This window comes from Typopeltis vanoorti, chromosome 14 (genome assembly GCF_054136105.1).
Source record: "Typopeltis vanoorti isolate ZY-2024b chromosome 14, IOZ_Tvanoo_1.0, whole genome shotgun sequence".
In the NCBI taxonomy this organism is placed as follows: Eukaryota; Metazoa; Arthropoda; class Arachnida; order Uropygi; family Thelyphonidae; genus Typopeltis; species Typopeltis vanoorti.
In genome coordinates, this window is record NC_143562.1 from 61,006,943 (window position 1) to 61,031,312 (window position 24,370).

Here is a 24,370-nt window from a genome sequence, read left to right on the forward strand (position 1 = left end):
TTGATTATATCGACATACGGGCTCCTATCCATACATATACATCATCAGTAATTAGTGTCAAAATTGCCGATCACTACTTTGTCTCAACTTCGTTTTATTACGTTCCCCCCCCCCCCTCTCACCACCACAAAAGTCGACAAAACTCGATCATACTAAAGAGCATTGTCGATAACCAAGTAAAAAATACAGACTGGAATTCCCTACTTAAAATAAATGATCCTGTAACATTTTACGAGAATTTTCAACTAAAGTTCACAGAAATATACAAAAAAGCAACAAAACCTACACAAACCAGGCGACAAACAGACAAAAATCCATGGATAAACGATGACATACTAAACGCTATTACTGTAAATGAAAATCTATGGAAAAAACTTAAAAAGTCACCCCGTAACACACATTTACAAACCTTATACAAAAACACAAGAAATTAACTAACAACAAAAATTATGGCAAAAAGACGCTACTACTTCCAAAAATTCATGGAATATAACGACAACATTAAGCAAACATGGATTACACTCAACGAAATAATAACTCGAAAAAAGAAAACTTCAGCATAAGATTTTATTGCAAAAAGCTTCGGTCAAGACACAAACCAAAAGGAACTAGCAGACTCATTCAACCATGCTTTCACAAACAACATCACACAACTCAAAAAAGACAAACCTACCCGTAACAAAACAGGAACTGAAAGAAGCAATCCTACAACTAAAACCAAAGACCACTCCAGGAAAAACAAAATAAGACTCACAGACCTTATAACACACTTTGAACAAATAAATCCAATACTTTTGAAACTCGTGAACATAATATTCGACACAGGCATTATTCCACAACAACTAAAAACTGCAGTAATTATGCCAGTATACAAACACGGCAAAAGAAACGATACTCAGAACTACAGACTAATAGCTACACTACCAATCATCTCAAAAATTATAGAAAAAATAACACACTACAGACTACAGAACTATTTACCGAAATACAACATCATCTCCCAAAACCAATACGGCTTTCAGAAAAAAAAAAGCACCATTACTTTATTAGAAGACATCGCCGACACAGTAAACAAAGCTCTCGACAGAAACAAGTACTCCGTCCTTATACTGCTGGACCTAACCAAAGCATTTGATACACTTGAACATGACATACTACTCACCAAACTATACTCAATAGGTATAAGAGGAACACTGTATACATGGTTCAAGAACTACCTCTCAAACAGAACACAAGTAACAAAAATAGGTACATGTCACAGTCGGAGTATACAAATAAAACACGGTGTGCATCAAGGGGCCATATTATCACCCACTCTATTCAACATATATATTAACGATGTTCATAACATATTCATAAGAAGTCAAATATTTCAATACGCAGATGACACTGCACTACTAGCAATCCACACAGACATCAACACAGCTCTCTGCAAAGCACAACAAGACCTAAATGAAATACAACATACTTCCACCAAAACGCATTTCTAATCAACGGCACCAAAACATAGATATTGATAATACACAACCCAAGAATCATACTCCCCGCATCACTGTCGATACATTGTCACACATATCGCTGCATTAACAACAAAAATACCTGGCAATGTTCCGAAATCAAACCTGTAATACACGCAAAATACCTCAGTCTCTATATAGATTCCCACCTTAAATGGACAAAACATATTGAATACCTACACACCAAACTCCGGATCATCGCAGCAAAACTCTTCCAAGTTAAAGACATTATTCCATCCAACATAAATAAACTCCTATAGCAGGGTATCTGCGAATCCCTACTCCGATACGGAATAACAGTCTATACAAATACATCAAACAGCCACCTAACAAAATTAGAAACACTACACAGGAAAATCGTGTCAACAGTGATCTGGACACATTACACGCAACAACCAATATCCGACAAGCACATGGCGATGCACAGAATTCTGAGCATTAAAAACCTGAAACACTACATGACATTAACAAGGAATTACTTCAACATCACCTATCGAAACAACAGAGACACATATCGCATAACACGACCTACGACAACCCTCTACATCCCCACACCCTTCAACAACTCATACAGTTCTTTTGTGAGATCACATCAGATACCCACGGAACTCAACAACCTACCAAGAAATTTAAAACACGTTGATAACTACAGAACAGTAGAAAACGAACTCTGGAAAATATACCAACAAAGTTAAGATACCATTAACACTAATATACACAACACAAATCACTAGCATCCAATGCCTACATCCCATACATAAACAGTAGTAACAACATAAATAGTGAAGGCTAAATCCCACTCTCTTCATAAAAGCTAACCCAAGCTTCGAAATATAACGAAATATAAATATTTCGTTATATTCGTAATACAGAAATATATATAACGAAATATATATATTCGAAATATATATATATATATATATATATATATATGACAGAATGATCATTGACTCGGTTAACATACATAGTTTTATGAAAAAAAATTGAATGACTAGAACCGAGATTTAATTAAAAAGGTTTTAATATAAACACACTACTAGTTTCGGCCTGTAACAGCCTTCTTCGGGTGACATTCACGTGATGCAGCAAGCACGCACTCTGCCAACAATGCAACAAATGAAAGAACAGCTTCAAATACAACTACAACGTTTTAATGCTAATTATGTATAAAGACTGTCTATGTTGTTCATAGTCTTTTAACCCTCAATGTTTAGTGTTTTTTTCTTTTATAATGTCACCTGAAGAAGGCTGTTACAGGCCGAAACTAGTAGTGTGTTTATATTAAAACCTTTTTAATTAAATCTCGGTTCTAGTCATTCAATTTTTTTCATAAAACTATATATATATATATAAAATATATATATATATATATATATATATATATATATATATATATATATATATATATATATATATATATATATATATATATATATACATATATATATATATATATATATATATATATATATATATATATATATACAGGGTGTTCGGGATAAATTTGACATATTTATAATTAATTATATTTTTCCGTAAGTTACATGTATTAACACACACTTCTCTTCATTTAAAAGTTTGGACCCTTCTTCATTCATATACAAGATGTCAGAAAGGATGGATAGCTGGAACCCACCTGAATCATGGAAGAGAATAACTTGTATCATGATGATTCGTGCCCGCCATCAAAATAAGGATATTACGACTGCTGCCCAATGCTCCCTGAATACAGTAAAAACAATCAGGCATGAACTAGAGACTTGCAATGGTGACTACGAGGATGTAGCAAGAAGAAAGATCCCTAGCAGACGATCTGATTGCGTTCGTACAGCAGAATTCCTCGCAAATCTGCAGGAACAGGTGTTGAAGAACCCTGGCATTGGAATTCGGGCTTTGTTCGTGGAGTTGCTAACTGTAGTCAAGCCCTGGATAACAAGGGTAGCCAATGGTAGGCCGTATGTATGGCAGCAGGATTCAGCCCCTTGCCACACCTCTGGGAAAAGTCAAAAATGGTTGTCTGAAAATTTCTACGACTTCACCAGTCCAAAGGTTTGGCCTCCAAACTCCCCAGACCTTAACCCCATGGATTATTTTGTATGGGGCGCAGTTGAAAAAGACACCAATCGCACTTCCAGTAATACAAAAGCCCAGTTAATGGATAAAATTAAAACAGTTTTTGCGGCCCTTCCCAGGGAGACTGTAGCATAAGCTTGTTCGAGGTTCCGAAGCAGAATTGAAGCTGTGATCGATGCTAATGGTGGTTATTTTGAGTAAATCTTGTTGATAGTATTGTAATTAACTCTGCCTGTAATGTTTTTTTGTCAATTCATTAAATTTAATAGATACAAAGAAGATTTTCTTTTTCCTTACGAAACTGTCAAATTTATCCCGAACAACACCCTGTATATATATATATATATATATATATATATATTATTAACACACCAAAAGAAATAAATCATTGCATATTTCCACATACGAGGGTGGTCTGAAACGTTCTCGGCCTCGACCATACATGGCAACTCTATCGGCACGATGTTTTTTTTTTTCTACGTTTGTACGAGTCATAATCATCCACGTGAAATTGCAATTCATTCTATCAAGTAGTTTATTTTATACAGCTGTCTGAAACAAAAGCGTTGTTTGTATCCCTTGAAATGGATAAAATTTAGTATCGTGATGTTATAAAATTCTTTGTAAAAGAAGGTTTAACGCCAAAAGAAATTCATTCGAAGTTCAGAAAAGTTTATGGGCACTCTTCTCCTTCGTTTTCGACAATTAAGAAATGGGCTGCCGAGTTTAAATATGGTCGAACCAGCCTTGAAGGTCAACCACGTGAAGGACGTCCAAAATGGGTAACAACACCAGAAATCATTGATCAAGTGCACGATATGGTATTCGATGACCGGCGAGTCAAATTGCGTGAAATTGCTGAGACTATAGGCATTTCAAAAGAACGTGTATGATATATTTCAAATGAAATTTATAGAATAATAGAATAAATTTATAGAATTGCAAATGAAAAAGCTTTGCGCAAGATGGGTGCCTCACTATCACAGCAGATCAAAAACACACTCGCATGAAAATATCTGAACAGTGCTTGCAACGTTTTGACAGCAATAAAACTGATTTTTTTGTGCATCGATTTATTGCTATGGATGCGACTTGGATTCAGCATTACACACCAGAATCCAAACAGCAGTCAAAATTGTGGACAGAAGCCGGTTGTTCGGCGCCAAAGAAGATAAAGTCGGTTCCATCAGCAGGAAAGGTCATGGCATCGGTGTTTTGGGAGCATTTTGTTTATTTATTATCTTGAAAAGGGTAAAACAATAAAGGGTAAAACGTTTTTCTTCGAATCAAGAGGTGATTGCAGCTGTAGAAGGGTATTTTCTAAATCTTACTGAGAACTACTACAGGGACGGGATAATGGCACTGGGGCATCGCTGGAATAAATGTGTTCGTCTTAAGGGAGATTATGTTGGAAAATAAAAATAATTTCGAAATTATAAATTCGTTTTTTCATTGTTAGGCAGAAAACTTTTCAGGCCACCCACGTATACGAGTAGATTAGTATTTTTGTGTGGAGGAGCAATCTCTTTTAATCGATATAGTTTGCTTGCTATTATTCTGAGCTTGTTTCGTAGATAATTTGTATGGCTATTCCAGCTTTGATCAGTATTGAAGTGAAGTCCTAGATAACGTGTTGTTTTCACCTGCGTGATGGTTGTGGTTTACGGATCAGTGTTTTGTGTATAGGAGGATGGGTGTCGGATGGTGAGTTATTTAGTTTCTATGGATAGGGTCTGGGTATTTTTGAATATCATTAGCTTTTTCAGGGATTATATATATGTGCCGTTTTCAGTTCGCGAGTTAATGATCAGATTGATGTCGTATTGCATATTTGTGTAAGCTATATTTGCGTTGTTGTGAATGGATGCTATGGCCATGTTATCTGTGTACTGGAAGATTTTACTTTTTAGGGGAAGATGTATAATATCGTGTGTGTATATATGTTAAACAGAATGGGAGATAAAACAGCTCCTTGTCGTACTCCACAGGTTATCAGCAGCGCTTTGCTGTGCACTGATCATATATGTGTGATGCGCTTTCTGTTTTTCATATATGCATTTGAACTACTGGAGTAGACGACTCCGATTCCGATATGTGTTAGTTTATTCAACAAGGTTTTGTGTGTTATTGTGTCATACACTTTTGTTAGGTCAATAAAAACGACTAATACTATCCTGTTTTTATCTAACCCAGCGTTTGTTAGGACTGTTAAGTCTTCTAGGAGTGTTGTTGTTCCTTTATTATTATTTTAAAAGCATATTGTGTTTTTGTGATGATTAGGAATATTTCAATGTATGTGGAGAGTTTGCAATACACAATCGCTCCATGATTTGGTTGATTACAGATAATGTGGCAATGGATGCATAATTACTTATAATGTTTCTTTTTCCATGTTTATGTGTGGGAGTGATTAATGCAGTCTTTAGTGTTGCAGGTTTGTGCCCCGTTTCGAAGATTTTATTTAACAGTTTTAGTATAACTGGATATAAGTTAGTTGAGTGCTTTTTGAAGTCTTTTGTTCTGATTCCGTCTATTCCTGGTCCTTGTTTAGGGTTAATTTGATGAATTGCTGCTGATAGTTCTTCTTTTGTTACTGTGGGGAACTGCATTGACTGGGTTGCTAGTGGTTCTAGTGGAGAATATTTCTTTATATGGGAAGAGAATGTTTCCTGCAGTTTTCGAACAGAGTTCGCGAAGTGTTCATTAAAGTGGTTTGCTAATTGTTTGAGGGATTTGGGCTCACAAGCAAAGCTGTGTTTTATTGTTTCTGAGGCGGTGGTTTTGTACGTTTACTCTAGCATTTTATTAATCAGGTCCAGATTTCCTTTATGTCATTCTGAGCTGTTGTTAATTTGTTTCTATAATAGTTTCTTTTTGCAGTTCTAATCTGCGCTGTCAAGAGTTCCCATTTTCTTTGGCATTCAGCTTGTGAAACAGTATTGTTATTTTACCTCTTAAGTTGGTCACCTGAAAAAAGAAAAGATCCATAAGGCATCTTTTCTTTGTATGTCTATTAATATGCTGTCTGTTATCGATGGATTCCCTCTGGTTTGGAGAATATTTTTATTTTTGTTAATGCTTTGTTATATATTTTATGAAATGTAAGTTTAAGATTAGTACATACGGCATTAGCAGCGTCTGCAATCTGCATCCAGTTTGTTTTTCTGATTTCGTCGTTTATTATAGTTTCGTTTATGTTGCTATAATACTGTTTTGTAGTCTCAGTGAGTTTTAAGGTCTCTGATTCAGTATGCAACTGTAATGTTCTGCAGTTTACGCAATACGACAGCGCTGTATAGCTATTTGGAGGGGCCTGTATATTTATGTGGTCAATACAGGATGAGGTGATTTTATTTTCGACTGTCTCTTCTGGTGTATACGACTGTGTGATTGGTGTTATATTATATGTTGATAAGGGGGTATTGTGTGTTGCTATTTATGGTCATAATGTTTATATTCATGTCGCCTATTATAATAAGGTATTTTGAGGCGCCTTTTTCCGTGGTAGAAAGCCATCTGTTTAATTAATCTAGAAATTTTGTGGTACTTAAATTGGGTGGTCTGTATATTGCGTTTAATATCAAGTTCTATTGTTTGATATTTTTAACTTGAATACATATATTTTCTGCAAATTCTAATTTATACTTTATTTCTATTACTTATAATTTATGTTTGCTGAATATTATTATACCGCCGCCTCGTTTAGTTTGTCTGCAGTGTTTGTGTTGTTGCAAGTTTGGCATTTGGTAGATGGTTGCCTCTTCGTTTGTTGTGGATGCGTCTGTTAGTATTAAAATAGCTGTGTTGTCAATATCTTCCCTCAGCTTGCAAGAAAAGCTTGCATGGTCAGCCAGTATTTTTTAATGCTCCTGATGTTCATATGAAGAATAGATAGTCCTTTTTTGGGGGGTAGTCACTTGTTTCCATTCTGTTATTAAGTTTAGAATGTGGCAACTGTCATGTTCCAGGGTGATTACGTCTGCTTGGTGGCCTGCGTTCATACAGGTTGGTATGTTGTTTCCTTTTTTTTTTTACGACTCATGAGTATTCCTTTTAATGTGGCAGCCCGTTGAGGTCTTCTACGGATTTTATTTGGATTGGCTTTGCATCTTGTGTCTTTTTAAGGAATATTTTGCTGTCTCTTATCTATATAAACTGGTGATTTTTTTTCTGTTTTTACTTTCCTTATATGGTAGAATAGTTTCTGAAAATATGGTGTTTGGTGATTGCTACATCAGCCGTTTGCCGCCTGGTGTTATTTGTCGCACTGGTTGTTTCCCACCTGCCGTTAAGAAGATGACATTCCTTTTTTTTTTTCTGTACAGTCTGGGGCACACTCGTCACGCATCGCACTTGATTTTCGCTTCCAAGCGGCCTCTTGCGAAATTATTTTACAAATAATTTCGCAAAATATTTTACAAATTACGAAACCAATCCCGAACAGAGAAAGTGTATATTTCTCTAGCAGTTGCTGCATGTTATGTGGTTTCCTTCCTCCATTAAGTATTATCGAATTTATAGCACTTCATCTTTCTGGTTTTGGCAATCCTGGTGTGACTAAAATTTCGACTTCCTTTGTTCTCCTGTTGGATGGTTGGCCACTGTATACTTCAAACTTTGAAATCGTATAACTTACTTATTACTTAACGGATGTTTACAGTTTTTACATCAATATGTTCAGCTTGAAAAACGGAATTCACTTTGAATTTTAATCCAAAAGTAGAAACTCTACAACTTAAAATATCGAAATAGCATGCTCACCATCACCCTAAAGTGCCCTCAATAATAATCATCAGAAAACAAAAAGTCAAAATTAAATTGTCGAAGTGCCTCAATAAGGAATATGGTCACCCCTAAAAGCAATGTCGCTCAAAACGCTGTTTCATACTATTTATAATGGTGTCCAGGAGTAAAGTTGAAAATAACAACCATTGCTCATGCAAAACTATTCTATGTTTTCAAAGTTTTTTTGGGTTGGGGTGAAGGAAGTAGCATGTCATCCTAGAATCCCAGATACACTCATCAGCACTAAAGTCAGGAGACCTGGCTAGCCAGTACATATGTAAGATAGTTTCTTCTTGAAGATTAGTCCACAACAGGGCTGGATTAACCATTAAGCAAAATAAGCACGTGCTTAGGGTATCATGGAAAGGGGACATCACAGAATTTCTGCTTTAGTTAGATGACGAATTTAATTTAAATTAACTTTTAATTAGTTTTTCATTGTTTTTATCTTTTCCTACTGTTACCTACTTTGTTTCAATAAATAATGACGTGTAGAAGGCCTAATAAAACTCTAACCATGTGCGTGACGGTTCGTTTACACCATATTATCGCTCACGGCGCTTTCTGTACTACCATTGCATCAAATGAGGTAATTTTTTATAATTAACGTAACCATTTTATTTTTTATTTTCCTGTCTGTTTTAGGTTTTGATAAATTATGTCTTATAAAAGGCTCCAGAAACAAATATAAAACAAATCACGTGGTTGTCTCAGAAACGCGCCTCCGGTAAAAGGCCTAGCTGTCACAGAAGTGCGACTCCGGTAAAATAAGAGTTAATTAAAGCACGAAAGCACAAGATTCAGCTGTGAGCAGAAAATTAAATTGTTCGTATGATTTTGCCTGTGATATGTGTAACTATGTTGATTGCCACCTAATATTCAACAAAATAATCTTTTTTATTTCTGTATTTAACAAATCCCAAGAACCAAGATGAAACGTGTTCAGTTAAGTGGTGCACAAAAGCGAAAACTATCAAAAAAAAAAAAAAAAAAAACAAGAGGTGACTTTGGAATTGGATTCCAAGACTGCAAAGCTGACTGATTTCTTTACACCGGTTCCAACATTATATACCAATTCCTGATCAGAGCCAATCTCCGTCATCAGAAGTGGACACAAATACCACTTTGATCACTTCAAAATCAAAATATGATGATGTTGGAATCATCGAGGTGTCACAAGCAGGTTCATCTAGCACATGTCTCACTACTGACCTCACTTTGTCTGTAAATTCTCTTGATATCTCTACTGCAAATGTTGATGCAAGTTGCTTTACAAAACTTTCTGAGGTTGAAATAATTGCTGAAAATGAAAGTTTAGTGGGCCATGGTGATGGCGGTGGTGAAATGATTCGGTCTGCAAAAGATGAAGTAAATATAGCAAAAGATCCAGGGTTGTGGCTTGATTTCTCTGCTGATGACGTAGCTTATTGGACTGCTTGTGGACCCAATGACTGTTAACACCACAATGGGCCATTTGACAAGTCTTACTGACATTTCAGTAGTGGCAAACCAGTAAGATACTATTCGAAGAAACTTTTTGTTGGGACAAAAGCCAATGGTGAGGAATACAGGAGAGAGTAGTTATTGTATTTACCATCAATGATTAGTTTATTGTTTTGTTTGTAAACTGTTTGCTCCTAAAAATTTCTCATATTTTGTTACAAGAGAAGGATTCAGTGACTGGCGAAATATATTATAATTGATCAACATGAAAAAAGCACTACTCACCGAGACTCTATGCTAACTTATTTAACTCGCAGACAAGGTGTAGGGTTGGGACAACAGTTGGAAAAACAAATTCAGGAAGAGTGTGATTACTGGAAACATGTCCTGAGGCGTGTCATAGCTGTTATTCGTACGTTAGCTGAACGTGCCTTGGCTTTTCGAGGAACAGAAGAAAGATTTGGATCATTGCAAAATGGGAACTTTTTAGGGATGCTTGAGCTCATAAGTCAGTTCGATCCATTTTTAGCAGGTCACATTGAAAAATATGGAAATTGTGGCAAAGGAAATCCTTATCTGTCCAAAGCCACCTGTGAGGAACTCATTCAACTGATGGCTCAAAAGGTCTACGTGCTTATTGTTGATGAAGTAAAATGTTTTGGTTATTTTAGTTTGTCAGTTGATTCAACACCAGATCTGTCACATATCGACCAGTTAAGTGTTGTACTTAGGTACTTAAAAGATGGACAGCCTATTGACTGCTTTTTAACCTTTATGGAAATGAAAAGCCATACCGTGAGGAAATGGCAAATCAGGTGTTGCAGTACTTATGTAAAGTTTGTTAGCTAAACTTTTCAAAATGTAGGGATTAGTCTTATGACAACGCTGCTAACATGTCTGGGCGTTATAAGGGGATGCAACAAAACATTTTAGAAACAAACAAGTTTGCTATATATGTGCCCTGTGCAGCTCATTCACTAAATTCACAATATACCTTTTTTTCAGCCTCAACCAGCTGGTGGATAATTCTTAAAGGTTGTATTGGAAATGAATATGTCTTAAAATCCCTCTCTGATACCAGATGAGAGGCACATGCTATGGCAACAGCAGCAAATTTGAAATCTTTCCTTCAAATTTTAGAAGCGTTAGACTGTATAGCCGAAGACCAGTCACAAAAGGGAGACACTAGAAGAGAAGCAGATAATATTGCAAATAAGATGCAAGAGCTAGAATTCGTTTTTATGTTGAATTTTTGGGATGAGATTTTGCAAAATTTTCATAGACTAAGCCAAGTTCTACAGAATGAGGATGTCAACTTAAAAACATGTGGATCATTAGCTGACCAATTGTGCACTTCACGAAATGAATTTCAAAGATATGAAGCAGCTACAAAGGAAGTGCTGCCAGATGTTGATTACAGGGCAGCTCAAACTCACAAACGTATCAGAAAGAAGGTACCCAATGACGGAGATGCTCCAGAATTATATCTGAATGCCAGAGATAAATTCGTATCACCACCTTTTACACAATTGTTAACAAACTTGAAATTGAGATGAGAAGAAGAGGAGAGATATACAAAGAAATATCAGAGAGATTTTCGTTTCTAAGTGATGTGCCACATAATGCTACTTCAGTGACTATCATCTACTGAAATTGAAGTTGTCAAAAGCTGATTGATGCTTACCATCAATCTTGAGGACTTGAACACTAATTTCTCAGCTGAGCTTCAGCAGTTTCATTCATATGTGTGCCATAAGTTCAGTGCAACAAAAAAAGTAAAAACAAGATTCAGTCATGCTGAACTTTATAAAATAATTGTAGAAGACAATATTGAGTGTGCCTTTCCAAATGTAGACATTGCCTTTCGTATATTTATTATTATTATTATTATTATTCGTGACACCTCCAAGGAGTCCGAAGACTCGTCGCGGGAGGACACCTATTGTATAACTTTCCGTCTCCACCAAGCCTCTACTACCAATCATTTACATGGCCACCTACTGGCCACCACAGTTAGTATTTTTGTCTGTAAATTGCGTGTGTTCTGAAGGGCCGATTTGGCTGTATGCGGGATGCAAAACCCGAGTTTCCCGGAGAAAAAACCCTGCTACCTCCGTATGAGATCGGCTAACTCACCTTGCTTGATATTTTTAACATTAATGGTCACAAATTGTTCAGCTGAGCGTTCATTTTCTCAGTTGAAGTATATTAAAAATCCCATCAGAACAACTATGCAACAAGGCAGGTTGAATGCCTTATCTCTACTAAGTATAGAAGCAGATGTGTTACGTAAGATTAATTTTGAGGATCTGATCAAAGACTTTGCAATTAAAAAAAGTAGGAGAAAACTTTTCGAATCTAAATAAAGTTGAAGTATAAAAAAATACATATTATTTTCTATCTTACTATAAGTTTTGTTTCATTTTGAAAAATAAAAATGTATTTTATGGTTTATCATTGTTTATATTTTGAATTACATATATATGGGCACCGAAATCTTTTAAGTGCTTAGGGCCTCTATGGGTCTTAATCCGGCCCTAGTCCACAAGCTTCACTAGATGATGATGAGAATTATTCTCTTGAAGGATAAATGACTGCGCTATCGCATCAGCATACAGCGAACATAGCGCTGTAGGACTTCGTGTCTATAAGTTAGTGCATTCATGATTCCTCTTGGAAGTGCATACAGGTCGTTGCATCCACGCAACAAGATATCTTCCCAAACCATCACACTACATCGATCATGTGCCACTTTCACGTATTCCTGACTCTTTCCAGATCACATCACGCCTGGTTTCGGTTTGTGGAGCAAGCTGGAATTCATCTATAACTATACTTCCTCCAAATGGTCTCGGGTCCAGTTGATGTGGAGCTTGACCTATTTCCAAAATTCTCTCTTGTAGTAAGGGGATAGGGACACATAGACTGCTAGTCACCTAGCATACAGGCTACTTTTATGAAGCCTTCTGCACACAGTGGAAGCAGATAGCAATGCTCCTGTGGCAGACATGGGGTCAAATCATAGCTATTTCATTACTCCTATTTTGGCGAACAGATAATTGGAATTATTGGTCACCCACTGCAGTTGTAGCTCGTCGCCTTTCTTCACTCTATCTCCAGGATGCTGGTTGTGTTGTATAGATAGATAGATAGATAAAGGCATCAGTCTGTCCAACGTTTTCATCAAAATTTGGTATGAAAACAAATTTTGATGGATAATGATCATTAAGGTCACTGTTATTAATAATATTAGTCCTAAATTTATTAGATATCACAACAAGCAATGAATGTGATATCTAGAATGCATACATTTATTGTTATTCCTTAAAGTCAGCAGGTGAACAAATGGCACTCTTAAGTCCTGAATTTGGAAATTCAGTTTGCAGCCAATTTCTACCCACTGCTATGTGTATATTATATACGTGTAGTGATGGATAGAAATGGACCGTAATATACTACTGTATGCATTTCTGCTAGACCACAATAGAAAACTACTACAGAACCATTGTGCCTATCTCTATGTTCTAATTCTATCGATTATTACTGTATTAATATAGCACTTAGTCGACAATATATATTCATTTTGATAACATCGCATAATAACAAAGAGTATGCTGCCTTTAGATTTTCTGACGAAAGCAGGGTGTTCCTTAGGCCCTGCTAATTTGCCTTCTACTTTCATATAAATAAATGACCTTCTCACTGACTGCAAAACCTATTTATAGTTTAGCCAAAGACAGCCCACTCTCCACTCATCTGACTCATATGTCAAACTATTTACTATTCAAACACCTGAAGCATCAAAATTACCAACAACGAGTGCACTAAACACTGATATCTACACCACCACCAACACCTTAGTCATCCTCAGTGCTTCCAAAACATAATTTTGTCCTGGCAAATTGTTTTTGCCAGAACTTTTTTTTTTTGCAAAAAATGACTCCAATTCTTCTACCCTTACCTTTGATAATGATCAAATTAACAGTCAAGACTACGCTGCTCACTCGCTTCCAGGATTCTCAATTACCCCTAGCCTTACCTGGCATAATCACATCACTTGTGGACATCCTCAACCTACGAAGAATCTGGCATTCTTTTTTTTTTCATTCAAGACGTTACTTTCATGTGTTCATTTAGCTACTATGTACAAATCCCATATTTTGGAATACTGATCTAACATTTGGGTAGTACATTTAAAACCTCTAAAATTGATTCTGTTTAAAAGAGGGCAGTTTGATAGATTGAAAACCTCTCTCTCTCTCTCTCTCTCAGAATCCCTTCAGCCACTGTTTCATAAACTGCCATTTTCCACATTACATTTCTTCTACATATATTTACGTGGGTGCTATTCAATAAAAATTGCATCCATTATGCCCCACATTTCTGTCAAACTTACAACATGTCCAGCGAAAGAGCTACCGAAATCCTTTTACAATTGAACTCTTGACTATCTCCTCTTATTTTCCTTTCACCCACCTACAATACTTCTGTGGAATAACCTTCCCCATGAAATAATCCCCAACAAAAATATTTACAGACGGCTCTCTTCAGGGCTACAACCAGCAGACGGTGTTTTTTTGCTATAGGCCTTTTGGATTCTCATATGTAGCAGCAATATAAAACAAAATTGGAAAACCTATTCGATTCAATATTCTGAACTGAGGGGATAAAAATTAATTGAACTTTCTCTCTCTCTCTCTCTCTCTCTCTCTCTCTCTTTCTCTCTCTCTCTCTCTCCAACCTTGCTAAAAATGTCTCCTAAAAGCAGTGGCGAATTCTCCATGCTTGCTATGCTTCTCGCGCAAACTCATTAATTGAGAAAGAAGTAATATTTATTTGTTAATAAATGCAGCATTTATAAGCATTCCATTTAGGCTTTCATTTTTGTAGACAGATGTCTTAAGCTTGCGCGGCAATAATTGAGCTTTGCGTTGTGTATCGAAGGCCGATGCTTGCTCGTCTAGGCAAAGCTACCTTGGCTTGCTCGGTTGTTGGAGCTTCCAGGTCCTCGCAGCACCACTGTGATTTCATGCGTGCGCATAGCCATTTCACGTCGTCTCACTCTGTTGCTTAAAACACAGGCCATACGCAGCCAGCCTTTACAAGTGTGCTTGTTGCTTGGGAAAATTAAGTTACACCCAACTTTTTATGACGTTGTTATTGACCAGTTCATAAAGAAGAGACGTATGGTATAATTTGTATTCGAGTAGTTAAATTGAAAAAAAAAAAAATAGAATATCATTTGTAAAATAAACTTTGTATTTGCATGATTAAATGTACATAAATTTCTAAATATATAGTTTTAAATGGTCAGTAATTCATTATTTCGCTAATTAGACTTCAATCATACCTCTCACTCTCTGAAAGATAACAAGAGCAAGCGTGAATTTCAAGACCAGCATTCGCCCCTACCTAAAAGTTGCTCTCGTTGATGAATAATGAACAGAATCTAACCAACAAGGCTCTTTCTTCTGCTGATCTAGCATCATAGCAGTCACCATGTGTTGCACAAGGACCATTAATATACTTGAATACTAAGAAATCTAGCCATAAATAAATACAAAAAAATAAAAAATAAAAATAAATAAATCCGCTAACGCCTTTTGTTTCCCTGTAGAGAACTGGGGTTTTTGTCCTATCTAACTTTTCGAGACAGGAGCTAGGCTGCCTAAAGAAAATTCAATTCTAGCCACCGAGTAAATGAACTTTTCCTAAGTCCTTTTTTGACCAGTTCCATAGTTAGTCTATCTCTGGATGGTCAAGTGGATATTCCTCTTCAAAACTAGGGGTTTTCGTCCCTAAACTTAAGGAAATTAACCCTACAATCCTATTTCAAAGAGTGATAGTATTAGGTAGCATGAAATGGCGACACTTGTCAGCCGCCTCTCTTCACTGGATTCCTTGTATAATCAGTGATAGTTGTGAACCAGCTAGCTCTGATTGGCTACCGCTAAAGATTGAACTTTTCCATCAGACTTCAAAGGTAGATAGGTAAAAACGGCCTCACCTACTCTTAGGAATAAAAGGCATTAGCAGTATTTTTTGAACTTTTGGGGACTTATGGGGAAGTTCCTCTCCACTGGTGGCCAATCAGAGATAGCTAGCTAGCTAGCCTGAGCCTATCACTATTTATAATCCGAATTCAACAAATATACGGCTGACACGTACCTCTATCTCGTGATCCCTTATTCTGACACTATATTTATTGTTCTGAGAGTGTGGGTTCTTTCAAATTTCTTGAGTTTATGGAACGAAAACCCCAAGTTTCTGGAAGAAAAATCCCCTTGCCAGTGCCAAAGAACGACTAACTAGGAACCAGTCGAAGAAAGGCTTAAAAAAGTTTCTCTATTCGGCGACTGGAATCTAAACTAGGTCATTTTTCGGATAGCCTAGCGTCTTGGAGTGCAAACGACACATCCAACAATCTACACAAGCTCATTCATATATAAACCTGAGAAGGGAAAAGAAGTAATCTGTATTTAGTACGAAATCGGCATATCTTGAACTATAAACGAAACCCCTCATTATTGTAAGTTTATAAAGAATCATGAGAAATATATTTCGTTCTTTCCTGAGACTACTTGCTTGTAGATATATAAATTCACAGAAATTGTGGTGAGTGCTGGAATAGTATATTATTATCTTTTCGCAACATCTCTAAGGAGTTCAAGGACACATCTTAGCAAAGTACTCTACTCCACACAATTTTCTGTATACACTACCTAATATTACACACACACACACGCGCGCGCACGCACGCACGCACGCACGCACGCACGCACGCACGCACGCACGCGCGCACACACACACACACACACACACACACACACACACACACACACACACACACACACACACACACACACACACACACACACACACACACACACACACACACACACACACACACTTCTGTTATTTAATTATAATAGTATTTTTGTCTGTAAATTGACATAGTATGTTCTTTGGCTGATTTTCCTGCTTGAGGAATGAAAAATTCGAGTTTCTGAAGGAAAAAAAGCATGCTACTTTTAAATGAGATCGACTTACTCATCTTTATTTGAAAAGCCCATATAAATATTCTTCTCTTCAATAGAAATCAGGTCTCTTCCAATTGATAAACGTAATGTCATGTCTTTCTTACAATTATACATATATACAATTAAGGAAAGCACCTACTGAATGGAAAACATCAAAAGACCATAATTTTGCACAAGAAAGGTAACAAAGAAGACATCAGTAATTACAGACCTATCTGTCTATTATCACAGATATATAAAATATTTCCCAGAGTCATCCTAAGCAGAATACAAACCTCCATCAACGAAAATAGCTGCAAAAAAACAAGCTGGTTTCAAAAAAGGATTTTCGACAATAGATCACATGCAGACTATTACTCAACTAACAGAAAGATCAAGGCATACCAGATTCCACCACTTTGTCTTCTTTTTATAGATGTTAAAAAGGCAGTTGACACTGTTGAACATAACGCAGTATTTCAAGCTTTAATAGAACAAGGAAATCGGCTATTTCAAATAGCATACCTCCAGTTCATGAAAGAAGGCACAACAAATATCACTCTTTTCAATCACCCAATTATTAAGTAGAGGAGTACGTCAGGGCGATGTCTTATCACCTAATTTCTTCACATCTACTTTGGACAGCATCATTCGAAAACTGACATGAAAGATGGAATAAACATTGAGGGTTAAATGTTAAATATCCTATTATTCGCCGATGATGTGGTATTAATATCTTACTCCCCGAACTCTGAGAATCAATGCTGAATGACATAAGTCAAAACTGCCAAAAAATTGGATTGGAAATACATTCGGACAAAATAAGATGGATGAAAAACGAATACTGTAAAGATTATACAATCACTCTAGAATCCCACACCATCTAAAATATTGAAGATTTACGCCTACCTTGGACAGTCTATAAAAATGAATAACGACATATCAAATGAAATAGCAAGGAGGAAAACAGCTGCTTGGATAGCCTTCAATCAAATAAAATCAACAACCACCATCCAAAACATAGATATAGAAATAAGAGTCCATCTTTTGAATAGTCACATCCCTCCAGCATTACTCTATGAATGTGAAACATGGAACACAACTTTATTATTATTATTATTTATTATTTGACACCTCCAGGGAGTCCAAAGACTCATCCAGGGAGAGTGTGCCAACAGCATCGAATGATTCCAACTATTAACCACGCTCAAACTTGCTTAACCTTTTGCGTGAGCCATTAGTAGCAGAGGCTCTACCAATCGACCAACCTTTACTGGCAGGAAACTTTAAAAGAACAAAGCTTAATAACAACTCAACATGCAATAGAAAGAATAACGTGCAATATAAATAAAATAGACCACGTAAGACACAGAAATCAGAAAGAAGTCTGGACTCAAAGATGTAATAAAAACAATCTACAACAGCAAAAGTAGATGAGCAGGACATCTCGCCAGAATGAGAAATAACAGATGGACAGTCAGAGTAAGAAATTAGTATTCGAGAGATACCAAAATGAAACCCGGAAGACAAATCTTAAGGTGGGAAGACCCAATGATTAAGAAAGTTAGAAGAATATGGAGGAGAAAGGCCCAATACAGGAACAGCTGGACTCTTTACTACCTGCAGTCATGGAGAAATCCTGCCTGAAATCACACGTCGATCAAGGTAATGGCATGTCATTCTTACAAATGTGCTACAAAGGCAAATTGCTTAAACTGTTGAATATTAGGCGCAACACAGAGATTTAAAATCCAGCTCCCATAATTAGTCCTCTGGCTATTTAGAGATTTTTTAATAATAATGCACTAATATAACAATATTATCAGGCGATAAAAATGGATGTTTTAGGATAACTCTGTTATGTGGTATCTTCCATGGCTAGATCTCCAGAAGAAAGGCATTCGATTCTAATTAACTACAGAAATGATTTTCATATTTGTTAGCCATTTATTTTTTAGATCGAATTAGTCGATTTTAAAAATCAACTAATTCGATCTTTTTCTTGTGACTATCTCTGTTAATTTAGTTGTCCATGTACGTGCATGCTGATATGAACATTGGAAACATTCCAGTCTTTTGCAGAAAGACTGCTGATTCATTGGTTTCAGATATGATGTGGCAAAATCTCTCATGAAACACGCATATTTGTTGCCGAGGACTCAAAATTCCTGGTACGTTGCTGTTTATAAAGATAGAAAAAATATCATTTTCGTCCAATACATCAGACCCAAGACAAAATAATTTTCATACAGTAACACTGAGGACAATAAGTTGCATTTACACTGCATTTCGAAGAATTTCATTGTTCGGTAGCTTACGGAAAATGTTTGAGTGTTCAGCAGAAGAGTCCCTGTTAAAGGAAACTTTCAACACTTAACATTACATTTCTTGTTTCCGACTTATGAAAATATTTTCGTAGTTAAAATTGACGAAGTAATAGAAGCGAAATATCCAGTAATGAAGGAAGGGAAATGAGCACAAATAAACCTTGTACAAGCATAGCTATAATTGCTGTTCTACCTTTAAGAAGCCAGAGATTTGAAACAGCTGGGCCTAGTTAAAGTAACGGCTTTTACCAGGATATACCGAAGCAACTCAAGGGCTATGAGGCCAGTGTATAATTATGTATGTTAATTGTGTGTGTCCTAATGGCCGGTTTGCCTGTTATGGGAGACAAAAAAAGTGGAGTTTCTAGGAGAAAAAATTCTCTACTTATGTAGTGTTTTTTCGACTAAACGCACCTTTAGTCGAAAGAGACCAGATAAAGGTTCTCTTGGAGGGGGAATCGAACCCAGGTCTTTCCGACCAAAGGGAATCGACGAAATCGACTAAGCTACGGAGGATCGTGATGATGGTGTTAGTACTTGGGCATTATCAAAGACATATAGCATGGAATTAATACTAAAATGTCACAATGCACTCACAACCACAACGTGCAATTTATTGCATTCATCACCTTCCTCCTCCAAGCAAAAAAAAAAAAAATCTATCCTCGCAACCATTCTTTACTTATTCCAAAGGTTCTCCCTGTTGTTTTTGCCAGGTATTGAACTATTTTTTATGTATCTACCCTGTAGAACCCCTTTATCAACTAATATGTTTGTAAGGGAAGTTAGATAATAAAAAAAAGAGCCTTGCGGCATTCCACTGGTCACTAGCTTTCTCTGGGATTTCGCTTACCATATATTATTCTTTGCAATAACTCAACCACTTATTCATGTCATTATCTTCAAATCGATCTGCATTTGCTCCACTTTACTTTATGGTTTATTTATTTTATTAATTCTTGAATTAATGCTTTTTTGGGCTGATATGAAGCGTCTATCGTTTGTGAAAGTATTATTGTTACTGAAATTATGTGAATAGTAGTGAAGGTTAACTGACGCTTTAACAACGTGAATAACATGTGTCGACTCTTTCTGGAGTTTAATATGTTAAACAATATCATGGAGAACCCAAAAATAACGGCAGATTTATGAATATAATTTTTACTGATTTTGTAAATAAGCAAGTGTGTTACTTGCTTTTAAGATCATTTAAATCTCCTTTCAGAGGGCAATCAGCAACCCAGAAATTTTGATAACCGTACAATGAAGTGACGTTTGCAAGCAATGTTTTTTTTAATATATTTACTTAAATTGGATAACTTAATTAAAGTTTACAGAGTTTGAGGTGAGTAATTATGATGTAGATACAAAGAAAAAAAGCCTTTACTACTTCACTAACAAATAAATCCGCATTTTCCGTTCTTACTATTCATTTTGTTGTTAAAGGATAAGCAAATTTTATGGTTTGTGGAATTGGAGTATTAGTTCAGCTTAAAACTACTTTTCCCCAGTCCTCTCCCAAAAGCTTTTGTTTTGGCATTACTGTAGTTCCTAACGAAATGGATGAGCTTTGTACTCATTGTAACAAAAATGCAGTGGCATCCAGAATTTGCTTCCAAGTTGCATAATGATTGGCTGCGCTTCCCCCCCCCCCAAGAAGATTTTTGCCTACTATTTTCACAAGGTTATGTCACACGGAGGTGAAAAGATAATGGAAAAATGGGTGTGCAATAACTGAGTTTCAGTGAAAGGAGAGAAGGCAGCAGGGCCATTTGTGCATTTAGAATATATTTTCTTTGTATATATGCTGCTGCTGCAAGTGTGTGTGTGTGCGCATATCCTCTAAATTCCAAGTTGCCAGAGTTTCTTTTCACATTTCTCATGGGTGTATATGTTAATTGTTTCTGTGGCATGGTAGTTTGTGTGATGCGCATCATTTGATTGCAAAGACCTACATTCAAATCTTATCGCTGACATAAGGAATTTTATTACTTTAAATCAGGACTAATTAGATGGAATTGCAAGTTTCTTCATGAAGTATGGGAACCCAGCATGTTGGGATGTACATTTCACAGACAATTTGGAAATAGTTGATAAGGTTTCCTGTAATGAGTTCCTAACAGAATAATATTCAGGCATCCCAGCCCTGTGAAAAGGAGTCTGCTGAAAGAAAGAACACCTGATTTAAAGGGGAGGGACTATAGTTGTTATCAAAATAATATGATTCACAAATATTATATATTCAAGTTAAATTATGTGGACATGACTACTTTCACATTGTAACTTAGGTATTTCATTTGCATAACAAATGTCTAAGGAAAATTAACAGACAAATATACTGACCTCAGTTGCTTTGCTCTGCTCTCCATTCAGCAGACTATGGATTTGAATTCTACCCTGCACATGGTTGTATGTGAATATCTTTAGGTGAGTGATGAATTTCATCACATATTGTGAGACCACTAATCTGCTTACTGGACTTGAGTTGCTTGAAAAGTTCATGTTTGGTCTCTAGAGCTGGGTTTCTGAATTATGCAAAACAATATATATATATATAAATAAAACTTTAAACAACCTTTAGTGAGTGGAAGCCATGTAACATCTATTGCAGGCCATTCCCCTTATATAAAACAATGCATCCTTCAAACCAACTCCACACTCTTTTTTTTTTTTTTAATTCAATATGCCAATGAGTAAGTATTTGTAAACAAGCTTTTTTTCTTATGTGACTTCCACTAACCAAAGGTTGTCAACTTGTAGTACATTAGTACTATGGGAGGGCTAAAGTTTTATTTTTTAATATATATTTATTTTGTTTTACATAATCCAGAAACCCAACTCTAGAGACCAAACGTGAACTTGGTACAAGACACCTAATACAGAGAGAGAAACAAGATTATGATGGAAGGAATAGTGAGCATCTGTGTGTAAGAGTGCCTAAGCTATCCAACTATGTTAATGATACGATATGCTTAATAATGGAGGTGATGATGAAAAGATGATTGTGTACTTTTCTGGTTAGGCATTATTAAGTATATGCAAGAATCTCCATATAAGTAAAGCATTAAATATGAATGAGAATCTGAATTGGCAATATTCAGATGCTTTTGAGATGCTTGATCCATGATGCTTTTGAGACCTGGCTCTCAGAAGCAGATGTAATTGGCATTGAGTGTAAAGGTACAGTATTTTTAGGAAGGATAGACAAGATAGGAAAGGAGTTGGTATAGTGCTAATGATATTGGATGATTTGAGTCCAGTTAGGGTGAAAAGTTATGATTACTACAATATAACAATTTTCCATGTAACAGTGAGTTTGAAGCTGTGTGGTGTGAGTTGGAGCCTAAGATCAAATTCATGGTGTGTTGCTACAGACCTAATGGAGCACCCGCACGTAACAATGAAATGCATTGCCAGATATTGGTGGTGATGATGGGCATTAGATGGCAATGATGGTGGTGTCATCATAGGTGAAGAATTAAGTAGTAAGAGAGATGGAGAGGTGTGTGTGTGGCAGAGTAGAATGGAGTGCCCTCCTGTGATGACTCATTAGAGATGTCATGAATAATAAACTAATGAGTACTAAATGATTAATCATCATGAGTGACTTTAAGAGAAGAATTAGAAGCATCATGTGGCAGAAGGAACTTAAGGACAAAGAGTATTAGACTTGATTATAGTGTTGGGAGGGGGGGAATAGTAAAAGACAACAGTTCTATCTATGGTTGCTGACAGTGATAATGCTGCACTAACCTGGAAAATGGCTAAGTGTATGGATATTCCATTTAGGAAAAGTGACATGTCGAACTGCAAAGCAGGAAATAATGACCAACTGAGGAGAATGCTAAGTTCAATTCCATGGTATCAGTTGCTAGATGGGAAGGATATTAGAAGTGCATGGGAATTATTAAAAAAAATACATCAATGATACAATATCAGAATGTGTTCTTAGAGTTCAAAGAATAAATTGGATGAGAGTGAAATAGTGTGCAGTTTCATTAAGCAAGAGATTCTTTATGAAAACAATGATATGAATCAAATACCATGTACATGAGGATGATGTCAGATAAGAAAATAATACAACATGGGCAAGAAGAGTTACAACTATTATATGGAAAACTAAGTTTGAATACGAAAAGAAATTGACTCTGCAAGTTGAAGACAACCAGAAGAATTATCTTGTTATGTTGCAAGTAAAAGAAAGAATGAACGTGAAAGAATAACTCTTCTAAATGCAGGTGACAGCTGCAAAAGAGATTGTTCAACTAATGAGTGTCCATTTTTCTAAAAGCCTATCAACCTGGTGTATACAACATAGAGCCTAGTACCACCTCTACACATGAAGAAGCTCTGGTATATGAAGAGGAAGCACCAGAGTTGTTGCATAAACTAAATAAGAATTTGGCAATAGGGATTCATGGAATATCAGCACAGATGCAAAAATAGTGTTCAGCCGAACTGGTTATGCTTTGACCTGACTGTGTAATTTGAGTCTTAGCACAGGGATAATTCTACAGGAGAGTGGTGGTGAAGATTTTGGAAAAGTTGGTAAGAGCTTGAATACAGAAATGAGTTGGCAGAAAATGTATACTTTACAATGAATGTAAAGTATACATTCTAAATACTTGGCTAACCCATGAACGAATGCATGGGTTAGCCAAGTAAAGGTCATGTTTGAATAACTTGCTCACATTTTATAATAATTTTACAGTTGAGTTAGATAAGAGAATGGACACACCATGATGCCTTTGAACTTTGCTAAAGGCCTTTGACAGGATACAGCATGGAAGGCTGTTGTTAAAGTTGGAGGATATGGGATTGGATTATGAACTGTTAGTTTGGATAAGAGCATGGCTAACTGACAGATATCAAAAAGTACTGTATGAGGGATGTGTTAGAATAATTTAAGATGATAGTGGTGTACCACAGGGATCAGTCCTTGGTCCATTGTTGTTCATTCTTTACATTAATGATACTTATATATTTGTATAAATTATATTGGTGGGATTATGCTAGAAGAAACTGACCAGGCTAGGGATCTTGAAGTTTTATTAGATAGGAAATTGAAGTTCATGGGCCATGTAGCAAAGATTGCAACTCGGAGAATAATTGCATTGCTGAAATGAACATTCACATTTAAGGAATTTAAATTGCTGATTTTATCAATAATCTGTTATGATGAGAGTCACTTCCTGAGAGCTGATAT

General features: G+C 36.2%; 1 protein-coding gene across 1 annotated transcript in view; it reads left to right on the top strand.

The window, feature by feature from the left end:
• The first annotated feature begins 20,239 nt into the window (after positions 1 to 20,239).
• Polr3D (RNA polymerase III subunit C53) overlaps positions 20,240 to 24,370 on the top strand; it is a 90,883-nt gene continuing 86,752 nt past the window's right edge. Inside the window, exon 1 of the mRNA XM_090403914.1 lies at positions 20,240 to 20,509. The gene's annotated coding sequence lies outside the window, so the exon portion shown is untranslated. The remainder of the gene's footprint in view (positions 20,510 to 24,370) is intronic.